General features: G+C 49.5%; 1 long non-coding RNA gene across 6 annotated transcripts in view; it reads left to right on the forward strand.

The window, feature by feature from the left end:
- Nucleotides 1-268: 268 nt before the first annotated feature.
- Nucleotides 269-18,223, forward strand: part of LOC112651158 (uncharacterized) — a 95,664-nt gene continuing 77,709 nt past the window's right edge. For 4 of the 6 annotated variants that reach the window (XR_007410220.1, XR_007410224.1, XR_007410223.1 and 1 more), the window contains exon 1: nucleotides 275-454. This is a non-coding gene — a long non-coding RNA (uncharacterized LOC112651158). Of the gene's footprint in view, nucleotides 455-18,223 lie in introns of all 6 variants that reach the window. The other 2 variants (XR_007410222.1, XR_004815016.2) reach the window with 2 other exon arrangements.

Consider the following 18,223-nt stretch of genomic DNA (forward strand, 5'->3'; position numbering starts at 1 on the left):
CTCCCTCTGCCTGTGTCTCTGCCTCTCACTCTCTCTCTCTGTCTCTCATGAATAAATAAATAAAATCTTTAAATTTTTTTTAAAAAGATATATTTAGTTCCGTAAGCCAATGAAAAATAAAGATTTGGTTTAAAAACCAGTGGTCCACAGATTTAGCACAAATAGCCAAGCACTGTGGGGTGACAGGCAGATCTGCAGCTGGCCTGCTGCCCCTACCCTTCAACAAAATAAGGTGCATGAAAGAGCACTGGAAGCCGTAGAGTGCTCTCTTCCCTCTCCTCTCCCTCCTCCCTCCCTTCTATCTTCCTTCCTCCCCCCCTCCCTCCTTCCACAAGTAAATAAATAAAGACTCCAGTTAGGTGCTCTGCCTGGCCCTGCAGCTCCAGAGGTGAATAAGTCCTGAAGCGTCCTCCTGGAATTCACAGTCTAGTTGGAGAGGCAGACGAGTAACGAGGTAATTATGACGGTGCCGTAATTGCCCTGATGGTAGATCTCAGCATAGCATGTAATTGGAGCAGAGAGGGGTGGGATTGCCTCACACTGCAGAGGTGCGGGTGGGTCAGAGAGGGTTGCTGAGGCACAACGAGATCTCGAGATCTCGAACACTGAGTAGGAACTATTTGGGTAAAGATTGGGAAGGTGTTTCCCACGGAGAACTCCACCCGTGTAAGGTTGTGCGGCCTTAGAGAGCAAGCAGGGTGTGTTTGCTCAGAAAAATGCAAGTGCGTCGGACTTGTGGGGTTGTGGGGTTGTGGGGTGCGGGGAGCAGGGCTTAGGTTAAGGCACAAGGCGGGGGTGGGGGGTGGGGGGGTGCAGTTTGCAGGGGTCAGTGATGAAGGAACCAGAAGGCCAAGTCAGAATCCTGGGCTTGATCCTATACTACCCTGAAGCCCCTGCAAGAGCGAAGTACAGCATGACTTGGCACACTGCATTTGGGGAGGGTCATTCAGATGCTGGGCAGTCAGCTTGGAGGGGCAGGCCTGGAGTCTGCACTTGGGGAGTCTCTCAAGCCTGACCCCACAGTCCCCATACCCCAAGCCTCTTCCCCCTCCAGGGAAATTTGGACCCACTCCCTCCTGAGCCATTTGTGAGCCTGGCTCTCAAGAGAGAGGCCCCATCCAGCAAGTTAAAGCAAAGACTGGGTCACCCTGATCCAGTACCCTAACCCAGCTCTGCCATTCTCTGGCTGGGTGGTCTTAAACAAGTTTCTTCCCCTCCAGAAGTCACTTTCTTCATTGGCACCATGGGCAGAATCCCACCTGCTTCAAGGGCCACAGTGAGGCTTAGTCATGGAACTATAAGTGAGAGTCCTTCATGCCTTGTATAGGGCCATGTCTGTGTATGGGGTGGGTGTTTGCTCCCAGTTTCTCAAACTCCCATAGTGCCTGGCTGAGTCAGGGCCTTAACATGCTGGCTCCCAGCTCTAGGCTCTCCACCCTTCTTGTCCTTTCCAGTAAATGCTCTAGGTCATGTCTCAGGGTTCACTCATCAAGTCCCCTGCTGACAGCCCATCCCCGGCTCTGACACCTGCCCCTACCCTGGATAGCCCCACACTAGAGGACCCTCTTACATAAGTCATGCTGCCATCTGTACTTTGATCTCCTTCCTGAGTCACAAGGACAACAGAAGCTCAGGTCAATAGTCTTTTGTCCATAGTTCATCCATCTATCCATCCATCCATCCATCCATCCATCCATCCATCCATTCACTTCCATTCAGCCTCCACGCATCCATTCACCTTCACTGAGTCCCTTCTCTGCCAGTCACAGAGCTAAGCTCTGAGGAGAGAGAGATGAATGAATGAGATGGATTTGTACCTGCTCTCATGCACGGTGTGTTTGTTCAGGAGAACATGAGCATATCTGGGTGAGGGAGTGCAGGGTTCAGAATTTGGGGATGGGAAGCATGAAGCTGGGAGGTCTGTAAGGGTCAGGGCTTAGGCAGGTGGGAAGATAACTGTACCCAGGTAAACAAGATCATTTTAGGCTGTCACAGTATCAGGAGGGCAGGAAATGGAGCCCTCCAAGGAAAGATGGCAGAGTTTGTTGGGGGTGCTGGCAGTGGAGAAGAGCAAAGCCCCAGGGGGCATGTGGACTGGACTTGCTGATGGGGGGGGGGGATCCAAGAATCTTGGTGAGCTGCAGCCAGAGAACTTGGCTGGCCCTCCAGGCGGCTCTGAGACTTCTGGGCATAGGGAACCTTCTGCCCCAGCATGGAGAGCTGGGTTCCAATCTTGGGTCTGCCACTCAAGACCTTGGACATGTTCAACACCTTGGACCTTGGACAGATCACCTTCCCTCTTGGACTCTCTTTTTATTATCTCTAGAATGGGAATCATGATAGTACTGTCCTCTTGAGTGAAAATGATAAATTCACATCAGATAACATCAAATAACTCAGCAGAGTGCTGGCACCCAGGAGATGCTAAATGAATGTTAATTTTCACAGTCCATACTCTCTTCCTTCTTCTCACCAGTGGCCATCAAGATGTCCAGGAATCCTGAAGACCCTGCTTGGCTGTGGCTCCTGCTACAGTTTCCCCATCTGTAAAATGGGATAATGACAATGCCTGGTGAATGGGTGCTTGGTCAATATTAGTGGCCACTGTGATAGCCTCAGCACCCAGATGACCCCTTAGCCTGCACCTTGCAGACCCCCTTCTGAGTCTGGCCACTGCATCAGTCCCTGACCTCGCTGCCACCTCTTGCCTCCTCCCCATGGTCTCATGGACTTTAATGCCTCAGGGTCTTTGCTCAAGCAGCTCTCTCTGCCTAGCTCACCATTCCCTCTAGCCAGCTCCCTGCTGTTCTCCTTATTCCAGATCCTTGGGCACTCTATCACATCAGGATCTGTAAGGATCTTTCTTATTTCTTTTATTTATCTGTTTATGATCTGTCCCCCTTAGGTTGAAGGTTCTAGAGGGCATATATATCTTGCTCCCTGCTCTGATCCCAGCTCATAGTACAAGCCTGGGTGCACAGTGCATATTTGCTGAGAGAAGGAAGGAGGACAGGAAGGGAAGGAGGAGGGAAGCAGAAGAGATGAAGGAGGAGGGTGAGGGTAGCAGGATCTGTGGCTGGAGGTGAGGAGGAGTGGCTGGCGGTGGAGAGGTTGGGGAGCCCCACACCCCCTCCTCTGTTTCCTCACAGAATCCTTTTGCAGATTTCCATGGCTGCCTATCACCTGAACATGCTTCCTTGTTAATTTTTATTTTATTGTGGTAAGAATATTTGAGATGAGATCCATCCTCTTTAACAGATTCTTAGGCACACAATATAGCGTTGTTAACTACAGGCAGTGTTGAAGAGCAGATCTCTAGAATGGACTCGTCTTGTGTGACTGAAACTTTATACCTGTTGGCGAATAACTCCTCTTCCCCCAGCCCCTGCCCCTGGCACCCACCATTCTACTGTCTGCTCCTACGAGTCCCACAGCTCATGTAACTAGAATCATGCAGTATCCCTCTGTCCTGTGACTGACTTATTTTCCCTCAGCACGATGTCCTTGAGGTTCATCCGGGTTGTTCCATATGGCAGGATTTCCTCTTCTAAAGGCTAAATAATATTCTGCTGTATGTCTATACCACATTTTCTTTTTAAAAAAAGATTTTATTTATTTATTCATGAGAGAGAGAGAGAGAGAGAGAGAGGCAGAGACCTAGGCAGAGGGAGAAACAGGCTCCATGCAGGAAGCCTGACAGTGGGACTTGATCCCGGGTCTCCAGAATCAGGCCCTGGGCTGAAGGCGGCGCTAAACCGCTGAGCCACCTGGGCTGCCCTATACCACATTTTCTTGATCCGTTCGTCTATCCGTGAACATTCAGTTGTCTCCACATCTTGGTTATTGTGACTAATGCTGCACTGAACATCAAACTGGAATTCTGCACAGCAAAGGGAATAGTGAACAGTGAAAAGGCACCCCGTGGAATGGCAGAAAATATCTATGAACCATAAGTCAGATAAGGGATATATGTCCAAAATATATAAGGAACTTCTACAACTCAATAGCAAAAAAAATAAATAGCCCTCTAAAAAATGGACTAATGACTCGAATAGACATCTCTCCAAAGAAAACACTAAAATGGCCAACAGGTATATGAGAAGATGCTCAATGTGGCTAATCATCAGGAAAATGCAAATCAAAACTTCACACCTGTTAGGATGGCTATTACTAAAAAACAATTAAAAAGACAGTGTTGGTGAAGATGTCGAGAAATTGGAACCCTTGCACACTGTTGGTGGGAATGCAAACTGGTGCATCCACTGTGGAAAAAGTATGGAGGTTTCTCAAGACATTAAAAATCACACTATCACATAATCTAGCAATCCCACTTCTGGGTATATGTATCCAAATGAATTGAAATCAAGCTTTCTTTTGAAGTGGTCAGGACTCTTCTTCTCCAGATGTCTATTGGGCAGAGGTCACTAGTCCCCGCTTCCGCCATTCCCACTGCCCCTGGGCCTGGTTGCTTTGTTGGGGTGCTCAGGAAGCATCCTCTGAGGTGATGAGCACTGGGTGTTATATACAACTGATGAGTCACTGAACTCTACCTCTGAAACTAATAATACACTGTATGTTAATTAATTGAATTTAAATAATATAAAATTAAATTTTAAAAAAAGCCCATAAACTTCTAAATCTGGCTTCTCATCAGTGAATGTAGATTTTGTTGAACAAAGGGCCTCTATCGCCACCTACTGGGCATCTGGGGGAAAGATGCCCAAAGAACCCCTCCGGACATCTGGTCATTTATAAATAAATGCCAACAACTGCAAGAGCAACAGCCACGAGTACTCTACGTCAGGCATTGTACCAGGTGCTTTAAAGACATGATGTCTTAATCTCCAACAACCTTGAAATGCGGCTGGGGTTATCCTCGCATTACACAGCGGGATGAGTAAACAGAAAGAATGATCAAAGTCACAGAGCTAGTGAATGGCCAAATCTGGATTCTAACCCAGGTTTCTCTGGTCCCAAAGCAGAGCTGAGCAGTGTCCCAAGGCCTTGCTCTGAGCCCTCCTCAGGACATCTTCCAGCTACCCTGAATGCTAATGCTGGGAACCTCCTGGCAGTTGCCTCCAGAAATGCTTCATGCCTCTCTCTGCTTCAGGGTCTTCTCTCCCTCCTCACTGCACCAGTTAGGTTAACTGAAAGAGCCCACAGGGCCAGGGCAGGCTCATCTCAAAATGTATATCTGATGAATGAATGATGCTCTGAAATGCACATATTTATCCACACCCTACAGATGAGGGAAGGGAGCCTTGGAAGGGGGAAGGTGATTTGCCCATGGTCATACAGCTCTGTTAGGGTAGGACCCTGACAGCAGCACCCTGAATCACCTCCCAAAGGCATCCATCAGGGAAAGCTCCGTGTGGCTGGCCTCCCTCAGGGCTAGCTTAAGCCCCCAGCTCTAGCTTGGGATCAAAAGCAGACCTGCAGGAAGCCCTTCCCATCCCGACTTCCCCAGAAGTAGGACATGCTTTGACGTCAACATATCCACATTCCTGCCCTCCAGTCCCAGGGCGGGGGCACTGATTTCCTCCCTCCAGCCTGGGCATCACAAACAGGAAGCTGGGTCATGTGGGTGGGTTGGGGTGGAGCAGCAGCAGGAGGGGGTGGGGCCCCATCCAGCCTTCATGCCCAGCCACTTCCTACCTGGCCTGGGGCCCCTGGGGAGGGCCAGGGGCTGGCAGTATAATGTGTCCCCGGGGACACACTGTTCCCAAGGCATTCACAAAGGGCCCTCGGTGACTTCCTCCCTGTGGGTGTCCTCTAGCGATTGCACTTGCATTGACTACGATTGATCTCACAGTTTAACGATAATGGCCACCAAGGGCTGAGCGCCTCCTGTGAGTTCTCTCCTTTAGTTCTCATAGACAATCCCGTTCTCTTCCTTCACCAGATAAGGGAACTGAGCTACTGGCAAGTTCTATTGCTTGCCCCAAATCCCACAGCAGTGGGGAAGGGGCAGGGCAGGGATTGGACCCAGAGTGTCTGGCACACAGAGGCCCGGCCGCTGCAGTGCTGCGGGGAAGGGGGGATGGGGATGCAAATCTGAGCCTGTCTCTCCTGGGCTAACCCCTCTTCTGCAGCTCCCTTTTGCCCCAGGGACAAAAACCTGTGCTCTGAGTTTGGCATTCTATGTCCTCTATCTCCTGTTACCCTCACCTCCCCAGTCAGCCTTCCTGCTTTAAGTGTATTGAGCCACTGCTGATCCTGGAAACCATTATTTTTTTCATAAAGACCACAGAGGAGGAATCTGATGGTCAGAGGGGACAGCCATCAGGGATTGGTATCAAATCCATAGAACCAATGGGGGACAGTCAGAATTCATACTTAGGTGTAGCTGGTCTAATGCCTTCCATGTCCAAGGGTCCCAAATGTTACGAGGCCTGTTCAGATGGCAGCTTCCTGGGCCCAACCTGGGAGACGCAGGGAGGGACCTGGGAATCTGCATTGTCAGTGATCTCTCCCCATGAGTTTGAGCATCTCTGCTTCCCAATGCTCTGCGGCCACCAAGGCTGTCTGATGGACTCCCAGTTGTCGCAGAAACTGTGAAGACTTCATCTGGGGGTGCTTTTCTAGCTAGGGGGCCAAGCCACCCAAGGCTCTTATTAGCTGGGGACCACCTCCCAGGAACAGTCTGACTTCTCACTCCCCTTCTCCCTCAGGGTCCTGCAGGGACTACTTCAGCCTTCCCCAGGAGTAGGTGTGTTTCGCAGGCGCGAGGAGGGCTAGGTTGTGCTGTAGGGTGACCTGGAGGGCTGTAGACACGGATGGCTGGCGCCGCCCTGAAGCTCTGATTTGGAAGTCTCCGGTGATGCAGCAGCTACTTCAGGGCCACACCTTGACAACCACAGGTGCAGAGGATGTGAGATGCCCGGGAGGCCAGCCAGCAGGCAGGGGATGGGTGGGGTGGGGCGGGGTGGGGGTGGGGATCACCATTTTCTACCACGTACAGCTGTGCTTCAGTTTCTTCAACGACCCACACGGAAAACAAGAATCCCTGTCTCAGAGTCGTGCTGAGGTTTGAACGGCACATGAGAGTAAGGGACTAGTTTTCGCTTTTCTTCCCACTCAAAAGTCCTTTTCAACTGGTTCCTTCCACAGTGTTTCTGAACAGAGGCATCTGTTTCTTTCCTGAGGCTCTTGGGCTCCAGTTCCCAGGGGCAGGGAGGATTTTTGCCATCTCTCTGATTTCTGTGGAACTTAAAGCACTAGTTCTGTGGGGCAGGTGCTGGTGGTTCAACATCACCCCATTTATTTGACAGATACTGGAGGTGGCTGAGCATCCTCTGGGCACACAGCTGGAAGATGGCAGGGGAGGGAATCAAACTGGGTCTCAGTCTCTAGCAGATCGCAGTGCTTCTCGGGGAGACCACCGCGCTCACCCCAAGGAGGAGACCCCAGGGTCCCGCCCCATCCCCTGCGCGGGTCTGCAGGGCGATTTTTTCAGGTTACGGCGCCCTCTAGTGGTGAGTGAGGAACGCCTGGAGATGAGAGGCTGGAATAGGGGTGGAGGTGGGTGTCCCTCAGGGTTTTATTTATTTTTATTTATTTATTTATATTTTTTGTATATTTTTTATTGGAGTTCGATTTGCCAACGTATAGCATAACACCCAGTGCTCAACCCGCCAAGAGCCCCCCTCAGTGCCCATCACTCAGTCCCCCTCTCCCCCCACCTCTCCTTCCACTATCCCTTGTTCATTTCCCAGAGTTAGGAGTTTCTCAGGTTCTGTTATCCTCACTGATATTTCCCACTCATTTTCTCTCCTTTCCCCTATAATCTCTTTCGCTATTTCTTATATTCCCCGTATGAGTGAAACCATATGATGTTTGTCCGTCTCCAGGCAGCCCCGGTGGCGCAGCGGTTTAGCGCCGCCTGCAGCCCGGGGTGTGACCCTGGAGACTCAGGATCGAGTCCCACATCGGGCTCCCTGCATGGAGCCTGCTTCTCCCTCTGCCTGTGTCTCTGCCTCTCTCTTCGCTCTCTCTGAGTGAATAAATAAATAAATCTTAAAAAAAAATGTTTGTTCTTCTCCGACGGACTTACTTCACTCAGCACAATACCTTCCAGTTCCATCCACTTCGAAGCAAATGGTGGGTATTTGTCATTTCCAATGGCTGAGGAATATTCCATTGTATACATAGACCACATCTTCTTTATCCATTCATCCTTTGATGGACACGGAGGCTCCTTCCACAGTTTGGCTATTGTGGACATTGCTGCTAGAAACATCGGGGTGCAGGTGTCCCGGCGTTTCACTGCATCCGTATCTTTGGGGTGAATCCCCAGCAGTGCAATTGCTGGGTCGTAGGGCAGATCTATTTTTAACTCTTCGAGGAACCTCCACACAGTTTTCCAGAGTGGCTGCACCAGTTCACATTCCCACCAACAGGGCAAGGGGCTTCCCCTTTCTCCACATCCTCTCCAGCATTTGTTGTTTCCTGCCTTGTTAATTTTCCCCATTCTCACTGGTGTGAGGTGGTATCTCATTGTGGTTTTGATTTGTATTTCCCTGATGGCCAGTGATGCGAGCATTTTCTTTTTTTTTTTTTTTAAGATTTTTTTTTTTTTTTTTATTCATAGAGATGCAGAGAGAGAGAGAGAGAGAGGCAGAGACACAGGCAGAGGGAGAAGCATGCTCCATGCAGGGAGCCCAACATGGGACTCGATCCCTGGGCTGCAGGCGGCGCCAAACCGCTGCGCCACCGGGGCTGCCCTGCGGAGCATTTTCTCTTGTGCTTGTTGGCCATGTGTATGTCTTCTTGCAAGATACATCTATGAAGGCAAGGGGAAAAAAAGCAAAAATGAACTATTGGGACTTAATCAGGATAAAAAGCTTCTGCACAGCAAAAGAAACAGCCAACAAAACTAAAAGACAACCTACAGAATGGGAGAAGATATTTGCAAATGACCTATCAGATAAAGAGCTAGTTTCCAAGATCTATAAAGAACTTATTAAACTCAACAGCAAAGAAACAAATAATCCAATTATGAAATGGGCAAAGGACAGGAACAGAAATTTCACCATCAGGGTTTTAGGCAGGGAGCTCAGCAGGTGTAAAGGCCCAGAGTGGGGAAGAAACCCTGTGAGTGAGCTGGTGGGGTCTGGGCCTGGTGGGGCAGATGGGAGGGGGACGCTGATGGAAGAAAGCCTCTGGAGGGGGGTCACGCCCAACCTCACTGTGCCTTCTGAGCCTCACTGGGAAGTTTGCTTGTCTCCTTCGTGCCCCAGGTCATGTGAGTTTGAATTCTGTCCCTGTCTTATGCCAGCTGGGTGACCTCTGAGTTGCTAAAGCTCTTTGTGTCTCTGTTTCTTCACTAGGGCAATTGGGATGTTAAGCCAACTAGAGTTCCCCTCATGGGGCTCCTGTGAGCAATGAGTGTGCACAAGGAACACTCTTGCAACAGTGGGGGCCTTTGGAAGTGCCCTGTGAGTGCTGGTGGATGTTACTGCTGTTGTTCTGGTTGTTGGAGTGTTCTGGGGCCAGGTGACAGGGTCAGAATCCCAGGGATAGGAGTCTGGCCTCTGAGGAGGGTGGCTTGAAGGGACATGGAATCAGGGAGGGCAAGGAGGGGCTGCTGCAGCCCCCCTGAGGGGGAGTGATAGTCCTGTGGACTGAAGGGCTGATGGGGAGGAGAGGACACATCCCACATGCAATGAGGAGGTAAGATCAATGGGGCTTGGTTGATGGATTGCATATGGTGGGGTCATGGGCGTGAGGGAGAGCGTGAGTCCAACATGACTCCCAAGACCCAGAACTGCACAACTGGACAGAACACGAGATGAGGACCAGGGGGTTGTTATTCAATTGACTGGCATTAAGTAACTGCTTGATGGGGGGTGTGCTGGGGTATGCAAGGAGTCCAGGGCTAGTGTGTAGCTGTGGGGTGGTGGCCTGGAAGAGGTGTCTGGGAGAGAATGGCTGCGAGGCACAGTGCTCCAGGTGAGAGGATTCTGGATCACCTTCATTGAGCCCGTTACTAAAGCCAGGGTCAAGGGCGGCCACCTTGAGGGAGAGGATGCAGATGGGAAGGAAGCAAGGCCTAGTTCTGAGCACCTAGGAAAGCCTACCAGCAACAGCTGTTTAGGGAAGGGTGAGCTGGAAAAGACCCCTGGGGCTAGGGTTTCTGTACCTAACAGCACCTAGCCTAGGAAATGGCATCTCTGTCTGCCAGGCCCGAACCTTCTTCCTCAAAGGGCCTGCTCAGCTCAATTCACCACTTGCTTGCTTTTTCTTTTTTAAGGTTTTATTTATTTATTTGAGAAAGGGAGAGAGAGCATGAGCAGGGGGAGGGCAGCAGAGGCAGAGGGAGAAGCAGACTCCCTGCTGAGCAGGGAACCCAACGCAGCCTCCATCCCAGGACCCTAGGATCCTGACCTGAGCCAAAATCAAGAATCAGACACTTAACTGACTGAGCCGCCCAGGCGCCCCTTCCCTGTTTATTTATTTATTTATTTATTTCCCTATTTCTTTTATTTTTTCTTTTATTTATTTTATTTTTTTATAATAAATTTATTTTTTGTTGGTGTTCAATTTGCCAACATACAGAATAACATCCAGTGCTCATCCCGTCAAGTGCCCCCCTCAGTGTCCGTCACCCAGTCACCCCACCCCCCGCCCTCCTCCCCTTCCACCACCCCTAGTTCGTTTCCCAGAGTTAGGAGTCTTTATGTGCTGTCTCCTTTTCTGATATTTCCCACACATTTCTTCTCCCTTCCCTTATATTCCCTTTCACTATTATTTATATTCCCCCAATGAATGAGAACATACACTGTTTGTCCTTCTCCGATTGACTTACTTCACTCAGCATAATACCCTCCAGTTCCATCCACGTTGAAGCAAATGGTGGGTATTTGTCATTTCTAATGGCTGAGGAATATTCCATTGTATACATAGACCACAGCTTCTTTATCCATTCATCTTTCGATGGACACTGAGGCTGACTGACTGAGCCGCCCAGGCGCCCCTTCCCTGTTTCATTTACTTACTTATTTATTTATTTCCCGATTTCTTTTAGACGCCCCTCCCTTCCTGCCTCTCCTCCACCAGGAGGTCATTTCAGTAATACTTTCTACTCCTTTGCCTCCCTCCTCTTTCCATACCCCTCCTCTGTGTGGCCCAAACAGCCCACATAGTAAAGATCTCACCAAATGCCCCACACCCTCAGCTCCTCTCTATGCATCCTATTATCTGCTTATAAGACTTCCTCTTCGTCTTTAGTTTTCTATGATGTTCCCCGGGTGAGTTTTTATTTGGATTTGTTTTGCTGGGAGGATGTTAGCATTTCTTATAACGGCGGCTTGAGGTCTTTCATAACGTTCATAAAATTTTAGCCACTATCTCTTTGAATGTTGCTTCCACTTTTCTCATTATTCTCTCCTTTGAGAATAGATTTCATGTATGTACTGTGGGCTGAATCGTGTTCCTCCCTCACAAATTCATATGTTGAAGTCCTAACTCCAAGTACCTTGGCATGGGACTGTATTTGGAGAGAAAGCCTTTAGAGAAGAAACTAAGATAGAATGAGGTCCAGAAATGGAGAATCTGTCCTCCTGGAGCCCCCAGACAGGTTCCTAGGTAACTCTGGTGCAGAGGCAAGAATGAGGATGGCACACAGTAGGTGCTCAGGAAATGGGTACCGGGCAAGTGGGAGGTGGCAGAGGGAGCATGCAGGGGGGAGTGCCAATAATCACCTTGAAAGGTCAAGTTAGAGCTGCACTTTAAGAGTTTAAGCAAAATAAATTCTAGAGGACTCTATTACCTAAATGTTTATTAAAACCATATAAATGTCCTAGAAGATAATGCAAGTCAATATTTATATCATGTTTGGGTTGAAAAGTTATTTTATTTTATTTTTTAAAGATTTTATTTATTTATTCGTGAGAGACATGGAGAGAGAGGCAGAGACACAGGCAGAGGGAGAAGCAGGCTCCATGCAGGGAGCCCAACACAGAACTCCATCCTGGGTCTCCAGGATCAGGCCCTGGGCTGAAGGCAGTGCTAAACCGCTGAGCCACCCGGGCTGCCCGAAAAGTTATTTTAAAGATTCACTCCCAGGCAGCCCAAGTGGCTCAGTGGTTTAGCGTTTAGCGCTGCCTTCGGCCCCGGGGCGTGATGCTGGGGACCCGGGATTGAGTCCCACATAGGGCTCCTTGTATGGAGCCTGCTTCTCCCTTTGCCTGTGTCTCTGCCTCTCTCTCTCTCTGTGTCTCTCATGAATAAATAGATAAAATCTTAAAAATAAATAAATAAAGATTCACCCCCAAGGCAAAAAAACAAAAGAAAAGATTAATAGTTTTGGCTACATGAATTATAATTTTTCTCTTTACAAATAAAACCCCTAAGCAAAATTGAAAGTCAAATAAGAGACTAGGAGGAAATATTTCCAATATATCTGGCCAACAAAGGATTATTGTTTTTACTAGCATTCTTAACGATTTGGCAATAACACTTTGCCAAAAAATCAGCCAAGAACAAGGAAAGGCAATTCACAATAAGATAGGCAATACTCAAACAATAAAACGTAGCAATTGCCAATAATAATAAACGGTGATTACAACATCAAGGAGAGGCCATATATGTAAAGTATCCAATTAGTTGAGGATGAAAAATAAATGATACCCAGAGTTAGTGAGGTTATAGGAAAGTAGATAGCCCCATGTTGCTGGGGAAGCTGTAAATTGTTTCAGTGTTTTTGGAGAGCTATTTGGCAGCAGAGGTCTAATGTCTCAGGTCTTTGCATGTTTTTTGACCTAACACTTCCTCTTCAAGGAATTTCTCCTATGGCAATTCTGTAGAAATTGTGAGATGAGCAAAAAAGAACTTCAAGGACCTGCATAATAGGGCTGTTAATAACTGGAAAATTTTGCATACAAATAAAATGTTTATTAATAAGGGAATGATGAATACATTATGGACCATCCAATCAATGGAATACTGTGCAATTCTTAGAATTATTATTTTAAGATTTTATTTATTCATGAGAGACAGAGACAGAGAGAGAGGCAGAGACACAGGCAGAGGGAGAAGCAGGCTCCATGCAGGGAGCCTGATGTGGGACTCAATCCTGGGACCCGGGATCATGCCCTGGGCCGAAGGCAGGCGCTAAACCTCTGAGCCACCCAGGTGTCCCCAATTCTTAGAATTAATGATAAAAAATATATGGTAGCAATTCAGAAACTACTAATACATGGTAGGAGCCCTGGGGGGCAGTTGCCCTAGAAGCCACTGCTCAGCTGAAGAAGCCTCAGGGCCAGAGGAGTAGAGCAGGGTGAGAGGCCTCCTCCCTGGGAGACCCTCAGGGTGATCCTGCCACACTTCCCAGCCCTCTGGGCCTTCTGTCTTTTTCCAGACTTTCACTCAGGCTTGTAACACCTGTACAACCCCTCAGCTGGCCCAATCCTGTCCATACCCCTTCTCTCTCCTTCCCTTCCTGTTCTCTTTCTTACACAACACGCACTCCTGCATCCACTAACACACTCAGATACCACACTCACACCCTCTCTCATACACATCCCCACTGACATGTACCCACAGACACATTCACACACTTATCACTCCCAGAAACTGACACCCATGCACCCACAAACACACTCACACATATACATAGATATACTCAGCCACCATATATTCATATGCACACACACTTTCACACCCACACTCAACACATCCTTACACCACCCATACACACATACACACACATCACTCCCACCCATACATTCGCACATTCACCCACATATTTGCGCATGCTCACACTAACACATTGTCACACATGTTCCTGCACTCACACTTGACACAGTCACTCACACTCATGCACCTCCGTACCCTTCTCTCCAAGATTAGATACTGCTGTTCTGAGCAGTCCCCTCCTCTTCTACATGGACTGGAGCTGGGCTGCCCCTGAGGGCAGGCTCCCTTTAGGTATTTGAGGTGGAGGACATTTCCACACTCACGCTGGGGGGCTGGGGGCTGAGGACGGATCTGCAGACCCCCAGCTCCCTCTCCTTGAGATTCTGTCTTCTGGCTACACTGCCCTCTCTTCCACCTTGTGGCTGCCATCCACCACCCCACCGGAGACCCCCTAAATCACAGAAGACTGGAGCTCATGTGGGGGGACTTGGATGCTCACGGGAGTGGTCCACCCAGGTCCTGAGCTTCATCCCCTTCCACCTCCAGTGACCTTCTCTCCCACTGCCCTCCAGGGACCCTGTCATCATTAGAAACTGCTGCCCTGCAATCCTCCGTGGTTCTCTAGGTTTCCTGTCCCATTCTGAGAACACAGCTTCCCCCCGGCTGTCTTTTCTCAAGCCCCCTACTTCTCCCTTACTCGCAGCTGATGAAATCGGCTCATTCTTCATGGAGTAATAGGGGTTCTCCAGGGGCAAAGCTCACATTCCCACCACCAAACCTACCACCTTCCCACGTGGTAGACCCCTCCTCCCTCCTGCCACACAGCAGATGTTGTCCTCTCACTACAGCCACCCAGCCTTTTGGGCTCTGGATCCCCTCTGGCTTTCTCAAGAAGCCTTGCTCACTTGATTATCCCTTTCTTCAAAATCATTGATACCTTCCTTTTTAGCTGATCTCCCTACAGCACAGTCCACAAACTATGACCCGTGGGCCAAATCGGGCCTGCCAGCGCCCTGAGTGCTGACCACCTCCATCTGTGGCCTGGACCACTGTGATCGCCCAGCACGTCTGTGTGCTTGGCCTCTCCCCAGCCACAGGTCACTGTCCACAGCTTCCCCAGAGCTGGATTGAGCACCTACTGTGTGCCAGGTGCCGGGGGGTAAAATGAGTAAGACAGACTTGTTTCTGCTTCCACCCAGCTTCTGATAGGGTGAGAGAAAGTAAGCCGACAAAATGTGATGATGCTAGGAAGAAAACGGGGTGCTGGAACAGATATCTGCATGGTGCGGTCAGGAAGGGTATTTCTGAGTACGTGACATTTAAGCTGAGGCTTTGATGTGACGAGGCCTTGGCGGGCCTGGTGAGGAGCTCTGGGCCTGATGGCAGAATCTTTGAAGGATTTTAAGCAGAGGCATTACGTAATTGGGTTTACGTTTTGAGAAACTCCCTGCAGCCTCTATGTGGACAATGGACAAGGTGGGGTGAGGTCAGGAGGAGGTGGGAAGCCCTGACCGGCCAGGCCGTGTGCACAGCTCTCAGCCAGGGCAGTGACGCCAGCTGGCAGGATCCACAGGGACGGGGGTGGGGTGGGATGTGTCCCCTGAGGAAAACAGAGGTGCTGTTTCCAAAAGGAGGGGAATGAAGCCTGGGCAGGAAAAAATGGGTGTCCACGTCAGGGACCAGAGTGGAAGGTATCAAAGGGAATATCATGGAGGTGAAGAGTACAAGGAAGGAAAGGGCCATCTACACCTGGGACATGTGGAGGCTCAATGAAAGTTATTGAATGAAGAGCTAACAGGTGTAAAATATGGAGGGCTGTGCACTCCAGAAGGGGAGATCTCTCTTCTCTGCTGCTGATTCAGAAGATGGAAGAAGAATTAGCGATGTTCTAGGGTGGTTTCTCGAAAGTGTTCAAGCTTAGGAGACTGTGGTCCACACGGTCCAGGCTAAGAGAAGCCAAGTTCAGCAGCTATCAGAAAGAACTCCTTCTTGGACACCTTCCCACGGTCTGTCTTCCTCACCTACCGGGTTCTCCATTTGTTCAAGTGGAGAGACATCTGGGGGTGCCTGCTAAGAGCTGGGCACTGCTCTGAGCACCAGAGATACAAGAGTAAACTAGATTTCCTCCCTGCCCCTGAAGAGCTAATGGTTTACCTACCGAAGGAGACAGAAAAGTAAGCGAGTTAGTTCAGATTAACCCAGCCTGGTGGTGTGGGCGTGAAGGGTGGGGTCTTCCAGGGAAGGCTTTCTGGAGGAGGTCATGTGGAAACTATGAGGTCTGAATGGAAAGCAAGTGAGTAGGTGTGACCCAGGCAAAATGTGTGAGTGCATGCACTTGGAGTGGGGGCAGAGAGGGAAGCACGTGCACAAGGGGTATGAATCTCAATCCATAAACCCAGGCATGCATGCAATGGGCTTATTTTCCTCACAACTTCATTTCTACCTTGAGACCCCATTCCACTGGGATTCCCTCCCTTTTCCCCAAGGCCATGGCCAAGTTCCAGGGGCTGTATCATGCCAGGATGTTGATGGGGAGTGGGCATAAAACTCAAGAGCCAATCGTCCGTTCCATCCGTATGGTGATCCAGATGGATCCTAGAGCATCACTTACGTGCTGAGCTCTTGCACACGATTGATTTGCTTTCCGTCCTGTGGCATCTTTCCTGTGATTGTCGAGGGGAGGGGAGATCCCAGGTATGAGAGGGAAGTGCCAGGGGTCAAGGAGACTCAGTTAATATTTAAAAAGTAAGAGCCTTCCACTTTCATAAAGTTGGCTTACTCTGGCTAGGGCATGGCAAAGTGCAAGGTCAGGGTGATAGGGGTGGGAACTGTAGGGGAGCAAGAGAGGGGCAGAGTTGGGGTGGGCCACACATCTTCTCTTTCGTCCATGAAGGAGGGGGTAGCCTGAGCCTGAGAGAGTCACTGTTCTTTCCAGCAGCAGTGGGTGGGCTCTTGAAGGCCATCTGGGGGTCTCACAATTTCACTCTTCCCGGGTCCTGCAGTGAGAGGTCTTCTAGGGAGTTGGGGGCTATTGCGTACCTGTTATGTTACCATAGAAACCAAGGGTAACAGCTAAGTGCCAATCACTTTACTGGGGTCACGGAGATACCAGAGCCCACTTCTCAGCCCCCAGCCAGGACACAACGCCTTTTTCCCTTGCAAACAAATGGGGAATGATAAATAGCCCTTAGAGACTCATTGTCCTGATTTAATCTGATTTAACTGCTTAGCATTAGCTGGGCAATTTTGCAATTTATTAGGAAAACCACAGCTCTGGGAAGAGGCTTAACAGGTGAATCGGGGCTTAAGTGTTTTCTATTTTATGCAAAGGAAGAAGGGGAAAAAACAAGGACTATTTTAAAAAATAAATATTGAGGGCAGCCCCAGTGGCCCAGTGGTTTAGCGCCACCTGCAGCCCAGGGCGTGATCCGGGCTCCCTGCATGGAGCCTGCTTCTGTCTCTGTCTCTCTCTCTCTCTCTGTCTCTCATGAATAAATAAATACAATCTTTTTAAAAATAAAATAAATATTGAAAGGCTATCCTCAAGGTGCAGTATACGTCTTCTCCAAACCAGCTCCTTCTTATACTTTTTTGGTTGCTGTTATTGGCCTGATGAGTCACCCACACTGGTATGAAGCTGTTCCATCTACTAGAAAACCCTTCTTCCTCTTCTCCACATGGAGACCATCTGTTCCCCCTTCAAGATGCTCCTCAGGACTTGCCTCCTCCCAGAAGCCTCCCTTGACCCTCTCAGGGTAGAGCAGGGCTCCCACATCCTCCTGGACTTACCCTGACCACTCTGCTCTAACATCTGCATCCGGTTCTGTTCCGCCCCCCTAGTGGCGAGTTTGGTGAGGCCGAATGTGTGCTGTTAGATTAACTTGCTCCCCGGCTGGGCTCCCCTCGGCCAACTCTCTCTCTAGAAGGCCACCTCGACCTGCCAGATCTCTTTTCCCACTGTCCAGACCCTTCTTGCATTAAACCATGATAATGACATTTCTAGGACTCATACGTTGAAACCCTGATCGCTCAGTGTGACTGCTTTTGGAGATGGAACTTTTGGGGAAGTAAGAAGGGTTAAAAGAGGTGGTAAGGCTGGGCTTGTCCAGTAGCACTGGTGTACTCATAGGGAGAGGAAGAGACACCAGAGATCTCTTGCTCTACATGTGCACAGAGGAAAAGCATGCCAGGATGTGATGACAAGGCAGGAGGAAAGTCACCCACACACCAACCACCCTGCCAGCACCCTAACCTTGGATTTCCAGCCTCTGGAACTGTGAAAAAAATACATTTACGTTGTTTAAACCGCCCAGTCTGTGGTATTCTGTTATGGCAGCCCCAGAAAATTGGGACACAAGTATAGGGGAGGCACCCCCTCCCAATGGCCAAAGAGGCAGTTCTAGCAGCACTACCCTCATCTATAATTGAGGATTCTTTTTCTTTCCAATTTAAAGAGCTGTGGTAGGGCAGCCCGGGTGGCTCAGCAGTTTAGTGCCTGCCTTCGGCCCAGGTTGTGATCCTGGGGACCAGGGATCGAGTCCCGCATCAGGCTCACTGCATGGAGCCTGCTTCTCCCTCTGCCTGT

This window comes from Canis lupus, chromosome 4 (genome assembly GCF_003254725.2).
Source record: "Canis lupus dingo isolate Sandy chromosome 4, ASM325472v2, whole genome shotgun sequence".
NCBI lineage: Eukaryota > Metazoa > Chordata > Mammalia > Carnivora > Canidae > Canis > Canis lupus.